Here is a 7,497-nt window from a genome sequence, read left to right as displayed (position 1 = left end):
ATATATCCCACATATGGCTAGCCCTAATATGGTAACTCTGACTGAATACATTATTTATCATATGCATAATGTCTCCCAGCTAGCCTATTTTCCTCAGATAAGTAATATAATGTCATTGGCACGCACACTGCAGTAGGAATAATGGGGAGGTTTGTTCACTTTATGAAATACTATTCATCACAACAGAGACAAACAAATTTGATTTCAGCTGTGAATTATTCACTGGCTGAGATTGATATTGTTTTCATGCAAAACCAATAAAGGGGCATCATGTGGATGTTTTGATTACATTATCAGAGCTACAAATACAGTTAATAATAAAAGTGTACTAGTGCCTCATGACTGAATCATCATGCAGCAGCATGGTATATTCCTCCAAGGCTTTTAATGTTATGGAGCCACCAAAATTATTGCATAATGACAGTTTAAATAACCTAAACTCGCCTTCTGACCGAATTACACAGTGTTATGATGCAATCTCATCTTTTACGTTAATAAGACGTGGGGTTTTTTTGTCCATTATATCAAAGGTTACTGTCTAAAAGGCTGAAATTGTATTTGTAATTGTAATTGGGTAAAAATTGTCTTTAAGTCGGAAAAAAAAATGCTTTCTTGCAGTCTCCAAATTAAAGACTTGTGAATGACAGTGACTTTGGAAGAAGCTGATTTATTCCATGACATGAAAGATCACCAATTCCATTATCTGTGAAAAAAAATGAAATATTACAGGCCAATTTTACGGAATCTGACTGATTCTCTCTGCGTGATCAGGATGATCGTGCCAGAATCAGGAGGCCATTCTCTGAAAGCAAGGGCAAAGTACTGCTACCAGCAAAAGCTCCAGAATGAGCACATTGTGTAATACGCACAAACAGAAATAGAAATAAAGACAGAACGACATTTCTTGGTGAACAGCAGCCAGGTGCAGCGACTTCCTGGTGTTTTGTCATCACCGTGATGTTGCCAGGTAACCAACAAAGATTTTGAGAGTTTTCTGGGAATATCAGAATAAATATATGCTACAATATCTATATATATATATGAGCTCAGCCAGTGATGTCTGCATCCATAAAAGACAAAAAAGTACGCCGCTGCATCACTAGCTCTAGCATCTTAACACTAGTAGTACTACACAATGAGAGGTGGATGGCACTCTATGAATTTTGTTACTGGTGAGGGTCAGTGTCATATTTAGCAAGGTGAACCAGAAATGGTTGCCATATATCCAAAAATGTGTTAAGATTGTCCATCATGCCATATCAGCCTTTCTCCATATGTAATATACCAGTAAACTCACTTAACCAGGTCTTAAACTGAGGCACAGCTTCTTTCATATGTGAGTCACTTTTTTTAAATTACCATCCCTTACATAATTGTGTTTTGCACGATGAAACATTGTGTTTTAGTAGAGATGGAGAAATTCCAAATAATGCATATCAAGCGCACAGCTGTACATGTCAGAGAACCACTTAAATATGTCACACCAAAAATTATATCGTTTTGAACCACCGTTTTGAACCCTCTGCAGATTTACATTACATAGAGAGGAAATAGTAGGAAAGATTCTGTGCAATTTGGTTTTTGAATAATGAAGCCTGTGCATCACCTTTAATTGGATTAATTGGTGCCTGGCATTAATAGAACAAGATGGGGTCCTGCAATCTGCGCTGCCAGTTCCTATTCCCAGGATTTTTTCAAAGAGTCTGTGGCATGCACCATTTGTTCAGAACATATGTTTACGAAGCCTGAAACCATTTTTTTGGATTCAGGAGGACCCAGCAAAAGCTCTGCAGCCATGTTTCTGGTTATGACTTCAATGTTTTAAACTCTTGTAAAAACCCAGTTATTCCTCTCAAGAAAAAGCCCTCTAGCGTTAAGTCTGCCGGAGTAAATTTATTCATTAAATTTGAATGTAATGAATAAATTTAATTGAACAAAAACAAAACAACGCTGACAAATGGTTGGCGATGTATGAAGTGTATGGCGGGGTTTGAAAAAGGTCGCTGTTGTATCACATTTTGTGTCTGTGGAAGAAGCAACAGGCCCAGGTGCTTCCAATTCTACTAATGACCCACTCACTCCAGCCAAGCACATGCACAAAGAGCCAAGAATAATTAGACTACTGTCTGTAACTCCAAAGAGCAGCAAAGGCAGCACGGTCTGAGATGACACCTATACACATCTAAGAGAACATCTAAGTGCCATACAGATGATATGGATGATAAAAGTGCCATTTCATAACAAAGTCTGGGAGTCAACAAGTCCCACAAATAACCTATTACAGTCAGATGATTACTAGGATTGATGCTTTGATTACATAACACACGTGTTTATGATGAGGTTATTGGCATTCAGGGTCATCATTTTGTTTTGTGTGCATTTAGACATTGGTAGCTCATTAACTACAATCTAATTATTGATGTGGTTTTAGGCTAACAGACAGATAGTTCACAGCTATATTTCTATGCATTTTGTCGACTCATTTTGTCATTTAGGACAATTCACTCAACACTTCAGTGTAGGTACAATAGACCATATCAGCCATCTCGTTCCTGAGCAGTAGGCCTAAGTGTGACTTGCACAAACACTCTCCCTCTCTCTGTCTCTTCTCTCACTCAGATCTGGTGCCAACTCGGCATCAGAGAGGCACTGTGTGTTTGTCTAATGAGTACCTGCTGCCTGGCACAGTTACATATGGACACTACAGAGAAATCTGATTAACCACTCAGCCACACTCTGCACTGCTGCCTTTCATGCACTATGTATGCATGCATTTGTGTGTAAATACTGACTGGAGTATTGTTTTTTTATTATTGTTGCTTCATCTGAACTAAATATTATTTCTGCAGGCACTAACTTCAATCATTTGTCAGCCTACATGTGTGTTCTTTCTGCAATTTATTTCCCTTTACATCTTCTTTGACTCTGTAAGGTTCATTCAGTGCTGTCAGGGTCACAAATTCCAGTTTGTGTAATCTAAAAAAAATAATCTCTGTTTGTTCAGCTATCATGGCTCATTATGTGAATTACTGTATCTCCTTTTCCTGTAATTTTCCTGTTTATTCCAAACTAATTACTGTTGCTGCTGCTGCAGACATAAAAGAAATCATGTCTTGTATGCCAAATGATTCTTTCAGGTAAACACGGACCCATCACTGGCTGTTTGTTGCCATGAGATTGTAATAAAATGGACGGCTTTTATGTGAAAATGACATATTATTATTTAAAATTTTCAAGAAGGAAGTGATTAATCTAAAGTAAAAAGAATGAGCTCATGTCAAAAAGATATTCCAGACAGTCACACGAGAATTAAAAAGATATTAAATATGTACCATCTTGTGAGAATGTTGCTTTGTTTTCATTTCCCAGCTCCATAAAGATTTAAATGAATCTGTTTTGAGAAGTAAGGCTGCAAACAAGGAACAAGGGCTGACACATTTAGATGCTTCTCTTTCTTCCTGCCTTCATCTCTCATAAACTATCCTTCCTCCCTCTGTCTCTCCCTCCCTCGCTCTCACATTTTACCGTCGTGTCAATTACTGTCCCAGTGGTTTTCCTCCTCAGTCTGACACATCCACAGAGTGTGTGAGCATTCATCAGAGCTGTTTAACCCTCGCAACGCCCCGAACTGGAAAACAGCCAGGGAACGTCACGGAGGCAGCCAGTTGTCAGCGACTATCATCCACCTCCACCCTCCAAACCCCCATCAGACATCAGACAGGGAGCAGGCCTTGTTGATGAGAAGAAATTCACTAATTGTTTGATTATACAGATCTTCATGATAATGAATCGCTACTCCACGGTTCGGGAACATGGTGTGCAACCCGAATTACCACCCCAACACTCAAGCTGTGAAAGTTGATTACTCATTAGCGGGTGACTGAGTGGCACAAACAACCCTGGCACCCCCTTTAAATTCCCCTCCTGTGTTTTTTACTGTATGTACTTGTAATTGCTGTACAGTACACTGTGGCACAGGAGACTTTCTGGCACCAATATGGATAGATTAAAATCGAATCTGTACATGTTTTCACCTTTTTACACCAGCTCTAAAACAGGATAAACATGCAACAATATTACCTTAACTGCCTGCAGGTTTGGAGGCGGGGCACATCTGCGAGATGTTACTGAAACACAGATGAACACAATTCAACTCACCATGTTCACTGACAGTGCTGGTTGCTGCTCAATGAAACTACAAGCAGCAGTTTGTTCAGTCTGCTGTCTGGCTTGGAGCGCTGCATGTGTGGAACCTGTTTTAACATGAGCTGTTTAATAGAAATACCCATTTTCAAGATTGAAGTCTGTAAAACAGACAGTAAGACTGAGTTTAGCTGGACCATCAGTGAACTCAGCAACCTTATCAACAACAATTAAGATATAAAATATAGTATTAATTCACTCTTTTTTTTCACTCAAGTCAAGGCGGATAGCCTTGGTTTTTACAGTTTTTACTAAGGATCACACCATCAACAAGATATGTTTAAATGAGTTATTAATAAAACGGAAGATTGTGAGTGAGGCGTTTACTCTTCTTCTTCAGTCTGTTGCTGCATTGTGGGGAAGGCTTCGTGGGGAATCCGCCATAGCACCCAGGGATGATAGACCCCCTCAGGACGCAACGGAGAGTCAGAAGAATAGAGGAATAAAATAGGAATAGAGTGTGGGGTGCAGAAAGCGAAAGAGGAGCAGAGGGTTAGGAGGGTATTTATAGGAATGTGGAAAGTGGCACAGTTGAGATGTGGTCCTGTTCCTGAAACTCTGCTGATAGCTTCAGTTCAAATAATATTCAATATTCCAACAATATTCAATTAAAAAATCTGACTGAAAGCTGCTATTTAATTTTTGGTGGTTCAGTTTTGTGTGGTGTTCTGCAGCTGGGTCAGGACAGGACAGGACTGGAGCACACTGATTGATTTGCAGCCTTTAATTGCACTGACAGACAAACCTTTCAATATTACCGTGTCTTCATCAGAGTCAGAATGGACAAAGATATGAGGCAAACAGGTGTACAATTGTCACCGGATAATTGCTTGAACAGAATTTCAAATCTATTTGACAATCAGTGCGCTTCAGTCCCTTTTTTCCCTTGGGTCTCTGTTTTGTCTGTGACATGCACACGTACAAGGACATACGCGCACGCGTAGCAAAGAGCCAACAAAGGCGAGGAAGAAGAAGATGGTTAGCTGCTAAACGTGGATGTACACAAAGCAGCATTTAAAATATTCTTTTAAAATCACTCGACATGTTTGTTCCAGCTTGAAGAATACACACAATGGATTTTAGAGACTGAGCGTGAACACCACCTTTGTTTGTTTGCCAGAAAACTCCACAGGACAGCTTTAATTTAATGACGTAATATTTCTATACTTTGGTTCATAAATAGCTGCACATATTGCATTACTTTTCCTTAGGCTTCCTCCTGTTTCTTGTTAAAGATTTTTTTAATTTAGCGTTTGAGGACGGGGGATGTAATGTGGACAGAAGCCCTTTGAGACAAACGTGTGATTTTTGGTCTCGTTAAATAGAATTGACTTGACATGGCACATATATTATCTACATATGTGTCATTTTACATTTTGACTGAATCGCATCAACTCTTATTTAAGCTTTGTCTCTGCCCATGTGCCCGAATGATTCATTCACTCCAATTCAGCGACTGAGCTCCTAATTCACACAGTATCAGCCGCAGTGCTCAATGACCTGCATCAATCCAACAATATGACATTGTGATTGATTACGCCCAGTTCTGGAGAACAGCCAGCAAGCAGTGAGGTTGTTGCCAAGGTAGGCAGACAACAACTGTCTTAGCCTTGAAAATGTGTGTTTACATGTAAACTGACCTGCTGCTAACTGTATGAAGCAGACACTGACACACTTTGATTTATTTCCATATGCAGTGCAATCTGACTTGTTCACTTTCACACGTCTTTGAACAGTGACCGAGTCAACGTCAGTCTGGATTGTTGTGATTTGTGAATTCATTTAATTGTTTTGTGATTTCCTAATGACATTCATGTGTTCATTAGAAAAAAAAGATTACAATGACAATCAAAGCAAACATTTGAGGCACAAATATTGTGTGTGGGTTTATCATACAAGCTGATTGGAGGGAGAGGCTTCAGAGCCAAAGATCGACAGCTGGATAAAGCAAGAGCAGTGTGTGTGTGTGTGTGTGTGTGTGTGTGTGTGTGCGTGTGTGTGTGTGTGCGTGAGCAAGCCAAATGCGAAATGAATTTCTGTGTAATTGCAAGTAAAGTACAACCAGGAGTGGGTGGTTGGGCGTTTTTATGCATATGTTTGAGAGTACATGTATGTACGTGTGTGTGCATGTGTGTGTGTGACTGCCGCAACAAGACAAAAGTTAATGAGGTTTGAAGGCTGCTGTGGCAGCGGCGGCCTCGTCTTTGTCTCCGTCCTCTGCCACCCTGCTTCCTGCCCAGGCCTTTATTAAAAGGATAATGCAGCAAGGGTCTTTAAGTGTGCAGCTGCAGAGAGAAAGACAAGGGCGAGAGAGGAGTAGAGCGAGAGGGAGAGAGAGAGAGTTTGGGGTGGTGAGCAAAAAGGAGAGCTGAGGAGAGTGAGGTAGGGAAGATGATGGCAGAGAGAAAAAGAGAAACAGGACAAATTAATGGTGATAAGAGGGGAGAGCATCTAAACAAGGTGTGCATGGAGGATGGATGGAGAGATGGATAAATAGGGACAGGAGGCATAAAGAGAGAAAGACTCAGTCCTGGAGATGAGGGATTAAGCCAGAGGAGGGAGTGAAACAAGAAAGAGAAATAAGGAAGACATTAGAGAGCTGCAGAGAGAAAATAAGAGGAGAGGTTCAGAATGAAAGATGTAGGGATAAGGACCAGGAGGAAGACCAATAGGAGAGATGTAGTGCAGGAAAATCTACTGTAGCAGGCTGTATGTGAACACAATGAATACACAACAGAGAAAGAAATATAGATCAAGCACTTTAAACAGAGCACACATTTGGCACGACATTAGCCAGTGAACCATTTTGGCCTTGAGTACCCATTCAGTTTTGGAGCAGATACGAATCACAGGGTGGATTTCTGAATTATTTTTCATTTTTGTGATGGCGTTACCAACATGTGTATCAATTATTTGGGGGTGGCACTGATCTATATGGAAATCCCAGAACGTACTTCTTACTACTGTTTTGATAATAATGTCTTGTCCTCACTTAGGGCTTCCTGACTGACTATTTTGGTCCATGCAGTCCATGAACATTCCCGATGTGTGCTAACATAAAGATCTTTTCAACTCTCATGTCTGAAGTATAGAGCTATAGCTGTGAGGCAATTAGCTTAGCTTAGCAGGGAAACAGCCAGCTTAGCTCTCTTCAGTGGTTAAAAGTGCTCTCATTAACCTGCTCACAAACTGAAATTTAAAAATGATATGATGATTAGTGATTTCTAGATAAACATCGTATCCATTAGTACATCTGTACAGCATCTTTCCTAGTTTGCTAACAAACTCACTACC

The sequence above is a fragment of the Larimichthys crocea genome, chromosome XIII, assembly GCF_000972845.2.
Source record: "Larimichthys crocea isolate SSNF chromosome XIII, L_crocea_2.0, whole genome shotgun sequence".
Lineage (NCBI taxonomy): Eukaryota > Metazoa > Chordata > Actinopteri > Sciaenidae > Larimichthys > Larimichthys crocea.
Note: the sequence above shows the minus strand (reverse complement) of the source record.